Source organism: Herpailurus yagouaroundi, unplaced genomic scaffold, assembly GCF_014898765.1.
Source record: "Herpailurus yagouaroundi ecotype Mexico unplaced genomic scaffold, PumYag 221, whole genome shotgun sequence".
Lineage (NCBI taxonomy): Eukaryota > Metazoa > Chordata > Mammalia > Carnivora > Felidae > Herpailurus > Herpailurus yagouaroundi.
Genome location: NW_024412452.1, coordinates 1,852,048 through 1,870,970, shown reverse-complemented (window position 1 = coordinate 1,870,970; position 18,923 = coordinate 1,852,048). Strand labels below are relative to the sequence as shown.

At 34.5% G+C, this 18,923-nt stretch overlaps 1 pseudogene; it reads left to right on the top strand.

Annotated features, from left to right (window-relative positions):
* The first annotated feature begins 2,855 nt into the window (after positions 1-2,855).
* On the top strand, positions 2,856-3,667 carry LOC121019141 (ADP-ribosylation factor-like protein 5A; annotated as a pseudogene).
* Positions 3,668-18,923: the final 15,256 nt, after the last annotated feature.

Here is an 18,923-nt window from a genome sequence, read left to right as displayed (position 1 = left end):
ATGTTTATTTTTGAGAGAGAGAGAGAGACAGAGCGTGAGCCGGGGAGGAGCAGAAAGAGAGAGAGAGAGGGAGACACCGAATCCGAAGCAGGCTCCAGGCTGTAAGCTGTCAGCACAGAGCCCGATGCGGGGCTCAAACTCATAAACCATGAGTTCATGACCTGAGCCGGAGTTGGACGCTTAATCGACTGAATCACCCAGGCGCGCCCCTCAACTCAATTCTTAAACAGAATACCAACTTTTATTATTTTTTAAGTGACCATATTTTTTAATAGGACTACTGTGGCCTCAGTATGTTTAAACAAATTTCTCTTAACTATATTTCTTTCCTAGTAATGGCTTACAACCAACTAAATTAATATATTTAATGCATACTTCTGATTAATATATAAATTTAGACATTGGTAAAATCCCATTGTATATGTTTTTCAGTTTCTTTAAAGCAAGAAAATCAGACATTAGCTAAAATATTTTTTGTTTCACTTAGAGATCTTTATTTTTTCAGCTATAAATTTTGTTGATTTCTTTTTCTTTTCACAAATTTTCTTAAGAAAGGGAGTAGAGGATTTGATGTGATAAAATATGAAATATATCTTTACAGAAAATATCAAAAATATTTATTGTATACTCTATTACCAACAAAGGCCCTGCTTTTGTTATTTTCCTATGATTCTGTTAATCCATGTACCACTGTGTTGTACTTTTTTTTTTTGAGGAACCATTCCTTTGAACAGTGTTAAAAAATGTTAAATTCTTAGGGGCGCCTGGGTGGCGCAGTCGGTTAAGCGTCCGACTTCAGCCAGGTCACGATCTCGCGGTCCGTGAGTTCGAGCCCCGCGTCGGGCTCTGGGCTGATGGCTCAGAGCCTGGAGCCTGTTTCCGATTCTGTGTCTCCCTCTCTCTCTGCCCCTCCCCCATTCATGCTCTGTCTCTCTCTGTCCCAAAAATAAATAAACGTTGAAAAAAAAATTAAAAAAAAAATGTTAAATTCTGTTGTATATACATCAACTCCTCCTTGCTGATTAACATTTATTTTATATCAAGAAAAAATCGATTAAATGATATCCTGATATAGAAAACTAGTATTAATTATACACAATGAAATCACCATACGGTAGTGATGAGAAAGAGGGGTGTGAGAGAGAGACTGGGATGAAGAGTTTATTTCTTGTTGGCTCTACACCTCCACTGTGAATCAGTGAAGGTGTTCTTATTGTCAGTCAATAATGTACCTTTGCTGATGAAACATACATTACTTGGGTCACTGCCATCTGCTGTGCTGGGGATAAAGACCTGTAGGATCTCAAGTGTGTAGTTAAATTACTTCCATGCAGAACATATTAGCCACAGAATGGACACTTAGCCCTTTGCTCCTGCTAGGAGCTGGAGAGTATTTTCTGAGTAGCACAAATGAGCACTTTACCATTTGGGGTAAATTTACAGGTAGCAGTAAGTTAAAATGAAAGGTTAAACTTAAAGAGCATGAATAAATTGGTTGAGATAACTTCTCTAGCAACTTATGTGTTTTTTTCCTATTAAATTTGATTTTTAGTATTTAATACTTTGAATATTATGTTGTAGTATTATAGGAAAATGTAGCTCAATCATTTCCTCACAGCCTAGTTAACTGAAGTTCTGTATCCCTGCTCTGTCTTCAAGGGCCATAAAATGGGAAAAAATAAAGAATAATCAAATGCAGTGCCACATAGGCTTAGGTAAGATGGATCCTGTATTTTATTTAGAAGGGTCTGTATATCGCAAACAAAAAAAAGACGTCAAGTTGTTTAAAAGACACATGGAGCCTATACCTTGGAATCTGGCCCTCAGTATTGGGAGGGTACGCTTTGTGTCTTTCAGTGCCCACGTTCATGAGCAACATCCTCAGGCTCCAGAGAATGCTTCTCCACTGGAGCTGTGTGTCCTATGGCAACCATGGCCTGATGGCATTAGGGTGTGACTGGTGCCAGTATGTCTGGGATGATACTCCTTCCAACTACAAGGAAGATTTGAGTGGTGAAGTTCTTTGGAAAGAGCAAAGACAAATTAGCCTTTTTATGTTTCAATTTGTGGTCCTGGAAGTACTCCTAATTTAATTCAGTATTTACAGCAGTTGCACATACGAGGAACATTTTGTAGCATTAAAGAGTCATATCAGTCCTAGATTTGCAAATATGCATGTGTGGGGATAACATCCATGGAGCCTAATACTCTTTGTAACGTTGAATAGAGCTATATCATTACTTTAAGGATAGTGAAACTGCGATATAAGTGACCATTATTTGTATGACGAAGTTGAATTACTTATAGTATTTACTGACCCTTTCCAATATTTGATCAGAATATGTAGAGTACATTGTTTATTTTTAAATCTAAAAATTGATTATTTCCCTTAGAGAGCAGTTCTTTGAAAATAATTCAGAAATTCATCTTATTTGCAATTGTTTTCAATAAAACAATCTCTGTAAAATACTGGCTTTAACAATAAAAGTGTACTGAGACAATGCGGCGGCGATGTCCGCGAGCCAGGCGAGTGCCGCGGCGGCAGCTACGGGGTTCTCGCACACGCACAGGGCTGGGCAGGGCAGCAGGGCGGCTTGGGCTTCGGCCTCCCTCCAGTTCCCAGGCTTCGGCCTCCCTCCAGTTCCCAGGAAGGATAATACTATCCTTAGTTATAACCATAATGAGATGAGTACTGGCAGTGGTGTTAAGTGCCATTTTGAGCTGGCGGCCAGCGCAGAAGCCGCAGCAGCAGAGGCGGAGGCACCGGTGCCTCTCTCTCTCCTCCTCTTCAGCCTGAGCCAGGGGAGGGCAGGCGCCCGGGTGGCTGGAGGCGGTTCCGTTGCCCAAGAATTGGAATTCTCTTCACCAAGAAATGGAGACTGTTCGATCACCAGGGGCACAAAGTTATCATTCTTGGGCTGGATAATGCAGGGAAAACTACCGTCCTTTACCAATTTTCTATGAATGAAGTTGTACATGCATCACCTACAATTGGAAGTAGTGTAGAGGAAATAGTGATTAATCATACGTGTTTCTTAATGTGGGATATTGGTGGACAAGAATCTCTTCGTTCTTCCTGGAACACATACTATACTAACACAGAGTTTGTAATTGTTGTTGTGGACAGTACAAAGAATTTCTGTAACTAGAGAAGAACTCTATAAAATGTTAGCCCACGAGGACCTAAGGAAAGCTGGATTGCTGATTTTTGCAAGATATTAAAGATATTAAAGATATAAAGATATTAAAGAATGCATGACTGTAGCAGAAAGCTCCCAGTTTTTGAAATTAACTCTATTAAAGATCACCAGTGGCATATCCAAGCATTCTATGCTCTTACTAGAGAGGGATTATGCCAAGGACTTGAATGGATGATGTCACGATTTAAGATTAGATGATCTCTACTGACCTCTTCTCATAGACTTTGTATAAACGAAGTGCTGGACTTTATCTGAAAGCTGCAAAAATTAATGGTTTAGATATATTTATAATAAACTGACTTAAGCTTTTTCTATAAGAAGAAAAATTAAGACCACTTATTTGAGAACAAAGATGAAGTCTCACTTTCCAATCTGCTTTCTCATTAGTCCCTTCCAAAGCAAGGTCTTTAAAGCTGTGATTGCCATTTTTCTCATAATGAATCCTCTCAGGACATTGTGTAGCCTCTGGTAAGTAAAAAGGGAGAAGGAGACATTCATTTTTAACTTTAAGAGCTTTATTGTCACTATAAGCCTCCCTAGTTGAATGTTGTTCTCTTCTTGTTCCATTAAGTCAGACTACAAATCAGCACAGATATTCAGTTTCCAATATTTTAAAATGTAAGGTTACTTAAGAAAAGTATTTTACATAAGGTTGTATATCTAATGTGTATATACCTCAAGTTCAAGTTTATGGCTTTGATTTATGTTCCAAAGAAAAGCAAATAACACAAAAGGTAATACTATCCTTAGTTACAACCATAATGAGATGAGTACTGGCAGTGGTGTTAAGTGCCATTTTGTGCTTTCCCCTGTGTTCTCTGTATTGTACTAACCAACCCATAAAATTATTGAGCTGCTCTTAAAAAAAAAAAAAGCGAACGAAAAAGAAAGAAAAGGAGAAAGCTCGACATTTTGTACCTATTTTTTTGTTGATCAAATTACGTACATGAAAACATGTAATCTGAGTGGAGTATCTGCAAACTTTCGGCTTAGTGTTAGGAATGGACAGAATTTCACATTGAGCAATTCTTGTTCCCTTTGTTGGATCTATGCCATCTAAATTACTGAGAAAATTGTTAATCCATTAATCAATCATTAATTATGATTAAAATTATCAAGTGATTTTTTCCCACATTAATTGGAAGCTATTGTGTAAAATATGCCTACCCAAAGAAGTATCATCCTATAAATATTATAAAATAATTTCTCTAGAGTCTTCTTAGGTATTGAATTATACAAGCAGTTAGAGTGAGTTTGAGATAAAAAGTACTTATTTTCTAAGCAACAAAGGTTATTTCTTAATTTGAAAATTTCTTATTTCTGGAGTTGGGATAGTTTGAGATTTTTTTTTCTTTCTATGCTTTTTTTCTTTTTCACTTCTTACTAACCAGTGTGAATGCATTGACAACTATAAAATACAATTTTTTTTAATGCTGTTAAGAGTTGATCAATGCATGATAAATTATTTTTACAAAGAAGTAACTTGGCCCCAAATATCTTATGTTTGGCTAATGTATTTTGTTTTTCACTGAAAATGGAACGATAGGAAGGTTGAAGGTATTTTTATTGTACTTGTAAACAGACTTATCCTAAATGTGTTCACACATATTTTTGGGTACTCTCTTTGTATATGTTTCATGCCCTGAAAATCTGAAGGCTGATCCAAACTGGCATGTTTTAGAATGTTCAATAAAAAAAGTAACTACCTTGAATATGAGCCTTTTGGATCTCACGCAGATTTTGATGAGCAGTAATAGTATATATTACAAGCATTGACAAAACTTTGAAAGTTTCTTTCTGTAAAATATAATATACTCAGTAGCTAAATCCAAGTCAGGCATGGGAGATCAGTGTTTAACAGTGGATGTTTTGTGTTTGTATTTATATTATAATGTTCATAATGCAAGTATAACATTTTATAATATTTTAATATTTGTCAACTTGCTTTTACAAAAGTAAATTCTAAATTACTAAAAAAACCCAATAAAACTGTACTTTTGCCAAAATGAATATAAAAAAAGTAATTTCTATGGAATGAGCATATACTAAACTCTGATATATATTAATTTATTTGATGACTTATCCAAACATTACCAGTGTTCAGGGAAAACACTGATTAAATTCATTGCCTTAGAGCCTGTGCTTTTTTTAGTCATAAAATTAAAACTTTACACATATCATTCAATTGTGTCAATGTAAAACTAGTTTTAAGTTAAGAAGATAAAATACAGTAGATATAATGGTGTGTTGGCTATATTTGTGTCTTTGAATATTTAGACATTTGGTTTGAATTTAGATACATGTCTTCATTTGTACTGCTGCTTAGGCCCTGCCAAAGTTAGTGTGATGACCTGAAAGAAGTGTAATATTCTATTTATATTATATTTTGAAGAAAGGAGAGTTCATTGTATACTAAAAAGATGGTCGTGTAGAAGAAATGTGACTTAAACGGAATTTTATGAGATCTGCAGAGCAGTTGCGATGACAGAAGATAAGTCAAGAGAAAGAAATAACAAAATCATGAAAACAGAAGCAACCAGACATACCCACAGGAACTAAACGAGCCTCCTGGTTCAGGAGCTCCTCACTGATGTCCAAGGGTACAGGAAGTTGGAGCCTTTCAAGGAGACTCTTAAAAAGCAGGCAGTGGAGTTTAAGACTGAGGCAGTTGTAACCTACACAGAAATTAGAATTAAAATCACAATTTGGAACCTTGAAAGAATTTGTGTCCATACAGAGCCCATTATCAATTTCATTTTCTCTTCTTTCAAAAACAAAACAAAACAAAACAATTTTATCTAGTGTCTTTTAAATTCCTTTGACATCAAGGATTTTTAGCTTACTTAGATTGTATCCCTTTAATTCCTCTCATAATGTTTTGCATTTGGTAAAGATTACTAAGTAAATGGTTAAATAATAAACTAATTACTCATACCATTAGCTTATTGAAAGAAGATTTTTAATTATTCTAATATTGATGCTGCTGTGAGACTTTATTTCTGACTGAATCGTGAATCTCTCACAGATGAGGAGTAATTCTTTCAGTTTGCCGGGCAGACTTTTTTCACTTGCCAATTGAAGGATATTTGGGTTGTTTTAATTCTGAGTGATTATGAGTAGAACTTTCCTGGGTTGAATAGTGTCTTCTAAAAATTCATGTTCACTCAGAGCCTATAAATGTGACCTTATATGGAAATAGGGTCTTTCTAGATGTGATCACATTAAATGAGGTCATTCTACATATAGTAGATTCTAAATCCTGTGACTGGTGTCCTTGTCAGGAAAGGGACATTTGGATATACAGAGACACAAAGTACATGCAGAAGGGAAAAAGTCCATTTGGAAATGAAGGCAAAATTTGGAGTGATGCAGCTAGCCAAAGGAAACCAAGGATTTCTGGCAATCACCAGCAACTAGGAGGAGGCAAGGAAAGTTTGGATTCTTTCTGAGAGCCTACAGAGGAGGACTTCTTGCCTCCAGAATGAGAAGACAATAAATTCCCCCTGTTTTAAGCTATCTAGTTTATTGTATTTTGTTACGCAGACGTATGAATCTAATACAGAACTGCTATGCTAGGTCATATGATTATTTGCTTAGCTTTTGTAAGAAATTGTCAAATTGTTTCTTACTTAGCCTTCCCACCAGAACTCGATGAAAGTTCTGTTTGTCCTGGGTCCCATCCGGCCCCTAGTACACTACCTTTTAATTTTAGCAGTCCCTAGAGATGTGCAATAGCAATTAACTGTGGTTTCATATTTTGCATTTCCTCAGTGACTGATGTTACTTTTGATGTGGTTGTTATCTAGATCTCTGAATTAGGCCTTTAAATGCCATTTATCCCCCCCTTCATTTCCTAAAATGTGTTTCCCTTGTCTCTTTTTCTCTTCTCTTTCGCTTAGTTGAATTTATATCAATTTTTTATTTCATATCATGATAATGGAGTTTCAGGAAGAATCATAGGTTAATGCATGCATTCAACCCACCATCTTTCCCAGAACTCCAGGCTTGGTTTTTATTCAAGATTACTTACAAATATGAAGGTGGAAATTAAAGAGACAGGTTTGATAAAATATAAATTATACAAATTAAGAAAATTGCATTGCCTTTGAAATTAACTTCCTATTTTTATAGCAGTGTAGACGTCGTTATATTGATTGCACACCCATTGACAGTAAGATATAAGCTTAAAGTACATATGTAAGAATACATAAAGTTTCATTTCCCGACTCTTGATAAATTTAAACATTCTAAGTCAGCATTCCTAATGTACTTAACCTCTATGATGATTTCAAAACACCTCCAATTTTTTTTATTCCTCCTTTCAAGAGATGAGGCTGAACTTCCCTTCCCTTGGGTGTGGCCTGGGCTCAGTGACTTGCTACTAATGAAAATAATGAAAGAGAAGTGATGGGATATGAGTGTCTTTTAGCTTTTCTTTTTAGCTTAGCTAAAAGACACTGTGAATCAGCTCTCAAGATTTTATTTCACTCTCTATTATACTTGACTCATATAGTATTTTGGCACATCCAAGGGAAATAGGAGAAAACAAAAAACATGAAGCACCAATAAAATAAAGCTATTTTCTGTTTCCTCTATTTCATTTTCCCTTATCCTGTCCAGCATACTCTGGAGGCTGGCGGTTTTCTTGTTTTGTTGTTTTCTGTTGTTGTTGTTTTAAAAATTTTTTTAAATCTTATCTTCAGTTCTCTACCAATGAATTAAATGACCATGATAAGAGTCCTCTGGTGTGACATTTGACATGTAAAAGAAAAACTAGAGAATTCATATAATTTTTTTCTCTCTCTCAGGAAAGCCTTGTGAGAACTGAAACCAACATTATTTTCCTGTGTTCATGTTAAAGAACTCTGGGACTAGGCATCTTTTCCTTTCTCTATATTAAACAATGTGAGGATAGGGAAAGATAAGATCGATACTTGCTACATTAGAATAAGTTCAGTACTTGCTCTTAGAAGATGAGATTACAAAGTATGTGAACAACTGACATGTCCAGATGAACTACGTGATCATCCATCCATCAAATACCAGGATCCCTGGGCTCACAATCCAAATTTTATGATTTTATCAACTCTACTTATTCCCAACTAAAACCCTAATAATATCTTCTCCTGATTATCTCCTTCTAGGAAGGATACTACTAATTATCCCCTAAGGGATTGTTCTTTATTGCAGTTGGCTTTGCTTCAACAATAGATTTCCTGCTTGTCTTTTGAGTATCAACACTTGTCAAGATTATTGTCCTTCTAGGAATAGGAATTTAAAAATATATATATATAATGTGACAAAGCTACATGATGATTCGATTCTAGTTTGTATCTTCACACACTTCACAAACCTTCAAATGAAGTTGTATATCCTATATCTTTAATAAGTTGAGAAACATGATGGAGAAAAGAATATAAAAATACAACTGAAAGTAATCTAAAAAAATATTACATTGGAATCATCTTAGTTTATCCCTAAATAAAATTACTTATATATCTAAAGGGTTCAGGCATTTTTAAAATGTTTATGTATTTTGAGAGGGAGTGCAGGCTCTTGGCATGTGAGGGGGGGAGGGGCAGAGAGAAAGGAGGAGAGAGAACCCCAAGCAGGCTCCTCGCTGTCAGAGCAGAGCCTGATTCAGGACTCAATTCAGGTCTCAATCTCATGAACCGTGGGACCATGACCTAAGCCAATATTAAGAGTCGACACTTAACCAACTGAGCTATCCACGCTCCCCTAAAGGGTTCAGTCATTTTATTTTCCTACTGGAAATGGACCTTACACAAATGGACAGAGTGAGTAACACTTGAAATAATAGTAAGGGGTAATCTGCCATTTCTACATGGAATGGGCATTCTTTAGCTCTTCATTTATATATCACTAAAAATTAACTTCAGACTCTTTACTGAGAGCATATTCTGACAATTTTGGTGGTGCTAAGTAGAACAGGATGACACTAAGCAATGTGAATAACAGAAAAAGAGGAAGTTACAAGCAAACTGTGTATAGAGTACTACTCAATCTTTACTTACTCAGGAATACACCCACTTTGTCTTTCATTAATTTTGAAAGATTCTATTTCTGTGCTCTCATCTGCTTCAGAAACTAAATGTTTGGCCATATTTGAATAGTTTTTGGGTCACTCAGTTATCATTTCTACACATGTGGGAGAACTTAGCATCACAGAATCTACTCTCACAGTTAAACAAGATTTCAAAGGCCCTCTAGTCAATTAATGTAAACTTAGATTCTGCTTTATTTTAATTTTTATTCTCTATCCTATTTATTTTGTTTGAAAGTCAAGATTGGTAGTTCATCCATATAACAATCTCTCAGATATTTTCAAGACAATCATCATACTTTACCCTTCTTTCCCTAGTTTGTCTACCATTCCTCAAAAGTAAAATACTTAGTTCCTTGGCTATTTCTTTCACTTTCTCTAATCTCCTAATTATTATAAGTATTGCATCCTTTAGACTAAAATTTTTAAAACTTTTATTTTTAAACAATTATAGAGTAACAAGACGTTGAAAAGTAAGTAGAGAGAGGTCACAAGTACCTTTTACCCAGTTTTCCTCAGTGTATACCTCTTATATATTATAATACAGTATTAAAGCCAGAATAGTACATTGATACAATTTGTGTATGACATTCTACCTCATCGTATCCCTTGTGTGGATTTGTATAAGCACCACCACCATCAACATAAAGATCTATGGAATGGATAAAGAAATTATGGTTTATATACACAATGGAGTACTACGTGGCAATGAGAAAGAATGAAATATGGCCCTTTGTAGCAACGTGGATGGAACTGGAGAGTGTGATGCTAAGTGAAATAAGCCATACAGAGAAAGACAGATACCATATGTTTTCACTCTTATGTGGATCCTGAGAAACTTAACAGAAACCCATGGGGGAGGGGAAGAAAAAAAAAGAGATTAGAGTGGGAGAGAGCCAAAGCATAAGAGACTGTTAAAAACTGAGAACAAACTGAGGGTTGATGGGGGGGTGGGAGGGAAGGGAGGGTGGGTGATGGGTATTGAGGAGGGCACCTTTTTAGATGAGAATTGGGTGTAGTATGGAACCAATTTGACAATAAATTTCGTATATTGAAAAAAAAAACATAAAGATCTATGTCGTTACCACAGGTTCCCCTCATAGGACTTCTTAAAAGACACAGCCACCCACTCACTCCCCACCACCATCCCTAACCCTTGACAACTACTAACCTGTTCTTCATATGTATAGTTTTGTTCACTCATATAATGTTATGTAAGTGCAATCATATAATATGTGAGCACTTGAGATTGGATTCCTTTACTCAGCACAGCGTGCTGAGGTTCATCCAAGTGGTTGTGTTCAAGTTTGTTGTTTTATTGCTGAAAATGGGGCATAGTTTGTTAACTATTTATCTATTCAGGAACATTTTGGTTGTTTTCAGTTTTGGGTTATTATGAATAAAGCTGAGGTGTACATTCATGTATAGGCTTTGTGTGAACATATTTTTTTTATTTCCCTAGATAAATGTCCAGGTTTGCAATTGTCGAGATGTATGGCAACCATACATTTAGTTTTCTAAAAATTTGACAATTTCCCATCGTGGCTGTACCACTTGACACTCCCTCCAGCAATAGATCCCATTTCTTTGCATCTTTGCTAGCATTTGATGTTGCCACTGTTTTTATTTGGCTGTTTTAATATTTGTATAGTGATATATCATTGTGTTCTTAATTTGCATTTTCCTGATGGCTACTTATGTTGAACAATATACTTATTTGTTAGCTATATATAAATCTATTTTTTACATTTAAACGTATATCATACTTATATTGCTTCTGTATATACTAGTGTGTGTGTTGTGTGTGTGTAACAAATTTTTATCAGTTGATATCTTAGCACGTCACTAGGGTAATTTCACTATTCCATGAATTTAATTCCCTCCAACCATTAAAATATAGCTGATTTCTACTTGTATAAAAAGAATATCCTTTTTCTGATAATTTATTAAGGAATCTGAAAATGATGCATAAATATGTACCAAAATCACAGTTATCAGATAAGTATCCCAGCCCTCTAACTAATCCAGTCTTTTATTTTTTAAAAAAAAATTTTTTTTTTCAACGTTTATTTATTTTTGGGACAGAGAGAGACAGAGCATGAATGGGGGAGGGGCAGAGAGAGAGGGAGACACAGAATCGGAAACAGGCTCCAGGCTCTGAGCCATCAGCCCAGAGCCTGATGCAGGGCTCGAACTCACAAACCGCGAGATCGTGACCTGGCTGAAGTCGGACGCTTAACCGACTGCGCCACCCAGGCGCCCCAATCCAGTCTTTTAAAAACATATCCAAGCCAGAAGACACAAAGAAGATTTATTAAGTGAACTGGAATTACACAGTCTGCAAGTGTGTGAAGCAGAGACAATTCAGGTTAAAATATTTTTTAGCAATCCATTGACATTGTGAATTGCACACAGATCTTGTGGCTACATCTCTGATGCCAATCCATGATGTCTAGCTTCCGTGGAAGTAGCAACATCAAATTTTCAGTTTTACAAGATGCAAAGCATTTTTCCCTTTGCCATCGTATTTTGAAAGAAATTTATATAATTATATATTTATCCAGAAACACACATTTCCATTTACATAACTGGCAATCAACTCAAATATTAAAGTGAAGTCTGAAGTCTGATAAGACAGCAAAAGTTATGATTAGTTTCTATGTTCTTGCTCCAATGTATACATGACCTTGTAAACCCTTGAACCTCGTCAAAATATAGCTTAGACATTTAAGTCAAAGTTTAAATTTGCTTATAATCTAAAGCTTTGCAGGTAACATTTCCAAAAGAAAAGCTCCTATCGTGTGATTCCTGAGTTTGTTTCCACTTTCATATTCTTCCCTTAATAGCAGTGCAATCCTAACATACTGTGTAGTTTCATAGTCTTATAACTGCTTTTATGAGGCATATAGAGGGCTATAGTGATGGTGGAGCGTAATGGTTAAGAGCCATACTTCCCCAGTTTAAAACCTGTCTCTGTCATTTAGTAGCAGAGTGAATTAGAGTAAGCTATGTTGGCTTTTACATTTTATAATTTCCTCATCTATAAAATAACAAAGGGATATTGTATAACTCCTTGAGTTTAGGGACATATACATTGAAATAACACAAATGAAGTGTTCAAAACAGTGTCTAGCACATAGTAAAATACTTAATAAATTTCAGCTGTTCTTATTTTCATTGATCAATAAGCAATGAGCAGTTCGAATTTTTAAACATAATATCATTTACATTAGGACCCAGAGGGAAAAAAGTAATACTTAGGTTAAATCTAACAAAATATGTAGAAGATCTATAACAGAGAAAACTACAAAATTCTGATGAAAGAAAGCTAAAGAGATATTCTATGTTCCTTGATAGGATGACTTGATTGTCAAAACACCAGTTCTTCCAAACTAGACCTGTATTTTCACTACAATTCAAATAAAAATCCCAGCAGTTATTTTGTGGTTATTGACAAATTGATTCTAAAATTTTTATGAGAGGCAAAAGATTCAGAATCACCAACACAATATTGGTGAAGAGCAAACTTAGAGAACAAATGTTACTTGACTTCAAGATTTGCTGTAAAGCTACAGTGATCAACTGATGTAGTATTAACAAAATAATAAATTAAAAAATAATAAAAAATGATAAAAGAGTAAATATATCAATGTAGCGGAATAAAGAGCCTAGAAATACACCACCCAAATAGTCAACTCATCCTTGACAAAAGAGCAAAGGCAATACAATGGAGAAAAAATAGTCTTTTCAACCAATGGTGATGGAACAGTAGACATAGACATAAAAAAGAAGAAAAAAACATAAGTAAAAAAATAATTAAAACAATTCTAGACATAGACTTAACACCCTTCACAAAAATTAACTCAAAAATATCACAAGCCTAAATGTAAAATGCAAAACAATGAGGTTTCTGGAAGATAATATACGAGAAAATCTAGATGAACATGGGAATGCTGATGACTTTTTAGATACAGTACCAAAGGCATTATCCATGAAAGAAATAATGGTAAGCTGTATTTCATTAAAATAGAAAATTACTGCTGTGTAAAAGACATCATCAAGAGAATGAGAAGTCATAGACTAGAATGAAATAGTTGTAAAAGACCCATCTTATAAAAATTGTTGTCAAAACTCACAGACCTCTTAAAATTCAAGAATGAGTATATAGACAACCTGATTAAAATGAAACACCCAATTAAAAATGTCAAAAGAGCTCAAAGGATACCTTACCAAAGAAGATACATGAATCACAAATAAGCATATTAAAATATGTTACATGTTATATGTCATTAGGGAATTACAAATCACAACAATGAGATACCACTACACCTGAATGGTCAAAGTTCAAAACACTGAAATCTCCAAATGCTAAGAAGAATGTGGAACAAAAGGAGCTCTCATTTATTGTTTATAGGAATGCAGACTTGTTACAGCCACCTTGGAAGATAGTTTGGCAGCTTGTTACACAATTAAACATACTCTAACCATATAATCTAGAGTCGTGTGCCATGGTATTAACCCAAAGGATTTCAAAACTTAATGTAGACACCAAAAACTCCACATTCATATTTATAGCAGCTTTATTTATACTTGCCAAACTTGGAAGCAACCAAAATGCTCTTCAGTAGGTGAGTGGATAAGTAAACCACAGTACATCCAGACAATGGAATATTACTCAGCACAAAAAAAGAAATAAGCCACCAAACTATGAACACACATGAAGGAGCCTTAAATGCACATTAATAAATGAAGGGGGCAATCTGGAAAACTCATATACTGTATGATTCCAATTGTATAATATCCTGGAAAAGGCATGAAGTATGGAGACATTGAAACACTTCATGGTTGTCAAGGATTAAGGGGTAGGGAGAAATAAATAGGTGGAGCACTAAGGATTTTTAAGGCAATGAAACTATTATCTATGAACTATAATAGTGGGCACAGTTGTCAACATCTATGGAATGTACAGCACCAAGAATGAGCCCTAATGTAAACCATGGACTTCGTGTGATAATGATGTGTGAATGCAGGTTCATCCATTACATTATTTGCAATAATAATGGTGGGGTGTTGATAGTGGGGGAGGTTGTGTGAGGATAGAAGAAGGTATATAGGAACTGTTTCTACTTTTCATTCAATTTTTCTGTGAACTTAAAACTTCTCTTGAAAATAAAGTATATTTAATAAAAAAATAAACTATAAACAAACTATATATATATACATAGTATATATGTGTACATGTATATATATATATATACATATACATACGTGTGTGTGTGTATATATATATATATATATATATATATATACAGTTTATTTCTTCAGTAAATACCAAGAGATATATTTCACATTACAAGATATTTACACAGTTCCCGATAAGAACCTAATACAGAATCACAATGCTAATTCTTGTGTTTCTTTCTTCTAATCATTATGATTTCACATTTGTATGATACCCATCTTTGCTCAGTCTTTTCCAGTGAGAAGCTCTGTGAACTTTTTTTGATACTTTTTCATTTTATTATCATAAATTATTTTGTTCTGTAACATAAATGATATTGCTCTGTATTGCTAGCTATACTCCAGCAAAGGGTAGGCGAACAGGGACCATGTGCTGTCATTCCACAGTTTCATTTCACGGATCTCTGTTCTAATCCCTTCAAATCAAGTCCAACTTTATTGTTTCATTATATTTAGTTTTTTTATTTTGTTTTGTTTTTTTCCTGAGAGAACTTTTAAATGTTTATTTGAGGAAAAACCCTGATTTCAGTAGAAATTAAACTGATACAATGAATGCAATGTTTAATTGTTTTGGGGAGAAAGATCCCTTACAGATGTAAACTTACACTTATTTTTTAAAGCATAGCATTATTTTTAGAAATCATCATTTTATATCTTTAATTCCTTTTCTATCTTGTAAAATTATTTTTTATTTACACACAGTAAAATACATTTCTTTTGCTGTAAAAGTTTTTGTGTTTTTAAAAATGTAACAAGTTGTGTGACTACCACAGTTAAAATTCAGACAAGTTCCATCACCTCCGAAAATTTCTATCATGATATCCTCTCGCAATCATATTCTCCCCAAGAGGTAAACTCCTGAGGAACACTGATGTCTTCTCCATTCATACAGTCTTCTTAAAAAATGGAATCCTGTAATTTCACTCTGACTTTGTTTGCTCACATTAGTCTTTTTAAAATTCTCCATTAATACAGTCTTCTTGAAAATAGAATCCTGTAATTTCACAGTAGCTTCTTTTGCTCACATGACTGCATTTAGGATTCATACGTGATGATGCTTCTATGAATGCTTTGTTCTTCTTATGGGTGATAGCATTTCAGTCTATATATGTACCATAGTTTGCTTGTCTCTTCTTTTTTAAAATTTATTTACTTAAATTCAAGTTAGTTAACATACAGTGTAGTATTGGTTTCAGGAGTAGAAGCCAGTGATTCATCTCTTACATATGACACCCAGTGCTCATCTCAACAAGTGCCCTCCTTAATGCCCATCACCCATTTTGCCCATCCTCCCCACCTCCCTTCCAGCAACCCTCAGTTTGTTCTTCGTATTTAAGAGACACAGTTTGCCTGGTTTGCCTCCCTCTCTGTTTTTATCTCATTTTTCCTTCCCTTCCCTATATTTGTCTGTTTTTTTCTTAAGTTCCACATATGATAGTTGATATTTGATATGATATTTGTCTTTTTCTGACAAATTTATCTCACTTAGTACATTACATTCTAGTTCCATCCCTGTTGTTACAAATGGCAAGATTTCATTCTTTTTGATCACCAAGTAGCATTCCATTATATGTATATACATACATATACACATACACATACATATACATACCACATCTTCTCTGTCCATTTGTCAGTTGATGAACATTTGGGCTCTTTCCACAATTTGGCTATTGTTGATAGTGCTGCTGTAAACATTGGGGTGAATGTGCCCCTTCAAATCAGCATTTTTGTATGCTTTGGATAAATACCTAGTAGTGCAATTTCTGGGTCATAGGGTAGGTATATTTTTAATTTTTTGAGGAACTTCCATACTGTTCAGAGTGGCTGCACCAGTTTGCATTCCTGCAACATGCAAAAGTGTTCCCCTTTCTCTGAATCCTTGCCAGCATTTGGTGTTTCCTGAGTGGTTAATTTCAGCCATTCTGACAGGTGTGAGGTGGCATCTCATTGTGGTTTTGATTTGTATTTCTCTAATGATGAGTGAAGATCATTTGTGTTGTTTTCTTTTGTATGTTTATAAATTAGGTTTCTATGAGCATTTGTGTACACATTTTTGTATAAACTTATAAACTTTCTGTATCATTTTAATTAAAATGAGTTTCTTGTCAACTACACATAGTTTTGTCTTGCTTTTTTTTCAGTCTAATCATAAAATATTTATTTCAATTAGTGTGTTTAGACAAATTACACTGAATGTAGTTGGGTTGTATTTAAGTGTACTATTTATTATTTTCTTACTTGACTCCTGATTTTTGTTCCTCTGCTTTCAACTTTAATCTCCTACTTTCACTTAGAATATTTGAACATATTTAAGTATTCTATTCTAATTTAATTATGGGATTTTTTTTAGCTGTATCCCAATATATTAGCTCTTTCCTGGTTACTCTGACTTCTCCCATTCTACTTAAAGTAACTCAAGTAAAATATTGAAGCCTTGTAACTATACAGATTTCTTGACTCCCCTTTATATTTTTTCCTTTCATTTTTTAAATCTTAATTCCAATGTAGTTAACATAATTAATGTAGTTAATGTAACAGTGTTATATTAGTTTGAGGTGTACAATCTCCCCTTTAAATGTTAGTTATCTTATAAATTACATATTTAGATAGGTATATAGATAGATGTAAAATTTCAGTCATTGTATTCATGTTTTTAAAATAACTTTGGTGGAGAAAATTAGTCTGTTCCGCTTAACTAGATATTTAGTTTTTACTTCTCTGCTGAGAACTTCTATTTTTCCTTTTATTTCAAGCATGTTTACTTTTTTCTCATGGAGGATGGTAACAGTGACTGTTTTAAAGTCTTTGATAATTCTAACATCTGGGTCATCTCTGGGTTGGCAAATATGATCTTGTCTTTTCCCTCTTGAATTGATCAGATTTCCTGGTTTTGAGGGTTGTATACTGTATATTTTGAATATTATGCTTTGAAATTTTCAGTCCGTTAACATTTTCTGGAAAATGTTAATTTTTTGTTTGTTTATTTTAAGAAGCGATCAATCTATTCAACTTTGTGCTGTAAAGTCTGTCTCATCTACTGTGGTTGACAGATTATAATGTCAGTTCCATTCTCAAATCCTTTGCTGTGATCTTTGTGCCACTTTTGTGTTCATTCTTGGGCTTGGATAGTGGCTTATGTTGTAATTCAATTATCAGAGCCTTCAGTAAGCTCTTTTGGGTATATACTGCTCATGCAAAGCTTAGACGGATTATGCTATTTCCTACACAGAGTTAGAAGATTGATTTCATCAGCTATTTCCTCTCTCTTCCCTCTGTCCCTGGTCCGTTTCCTGGCTCCTCTGGCTAGAGTAATGGAGTTCTCTCAGAGTTTCAGCTACATATAGAACCGTGCAATGCTGGCTCTCAGGCTACAGTGTTACAAGAAAAAGGAGAAAAAAGATGGCAATTCTTTTCACACTCTTCATCTAAGTTGCCATTGTTGTTTTTCTTCTATCCATAGAGATTGGTTTTCTCTGAGACTTTTAGGTGCTCTGCTCACCATGACAGCAGTGATTGTGTGTTTTGTGCAACTGGGGCAGAGGCATGAGAGGAAAAAAAAATAGAAAAAAGAAAACACCAAAAAAAGAAAAAAAAATGAAGACTCCACATTCTTGGTCTCACAGATGTTCCTTTCCCAGTCCTCTGTCCAGAAAGTTAGACTATTCTTGGACATTTTAATGTCCATGCTTGCTAAACAGTTCCCTAATTCTAACCACTTGAGTCAAAGTGGGGGGAAAGGAGGAAGAAAAAGAAAATCTCATTACTATTGCATTAGTGGTTCAAGTTTTGACTTCCCTCACTCAAAACAGATGATTGGTGGATCACCTATTGCTGTTTAGTTTTCAGAGTCTTCTGGTGATTTATTTTTTAAATCTGCCCACAATTTCAATTGCAATTAGAAAGAAAACTTTAAGGAATTACTCTCTGAGTGGTTCTTAAATTCTCTTTAACTTTATCTTTATGTATTTTTCCCTATTCAAGGCAAATGGCACTTTTACAAAACACACACACAAGCAAATACACACACACACACACACGCGCACACACAATTTTATTCACTTCTGTTTTAAAATATTGGTGTTAGTGTTAGAAAACTGTAGTACTGTCTCTAAGAGAAATGCAAGGACTTTGTAAAATTTGATAGCACTTTATTTTATTTCAAAGCATTTTCTATCTTCCTATACAATTTAATACTTGAATTATTGAATCAAAGTTTCAAGAATCTTGACCAGCCCACGTGAGCAGAAGAAAAAAACATTAATGTTAAGGTGGGGTAATGCTGGTAAAAATATAGTGGGAAGAGGATTTTGCAATTATACTGCCTTCCTGTACTTTATTTTGTTCAACTTACTGGTGTTTTTCTCTGAGATGCTCATTTCTTTGAATTTGTCATTCTTTTTAGTTTAGGCTTATTA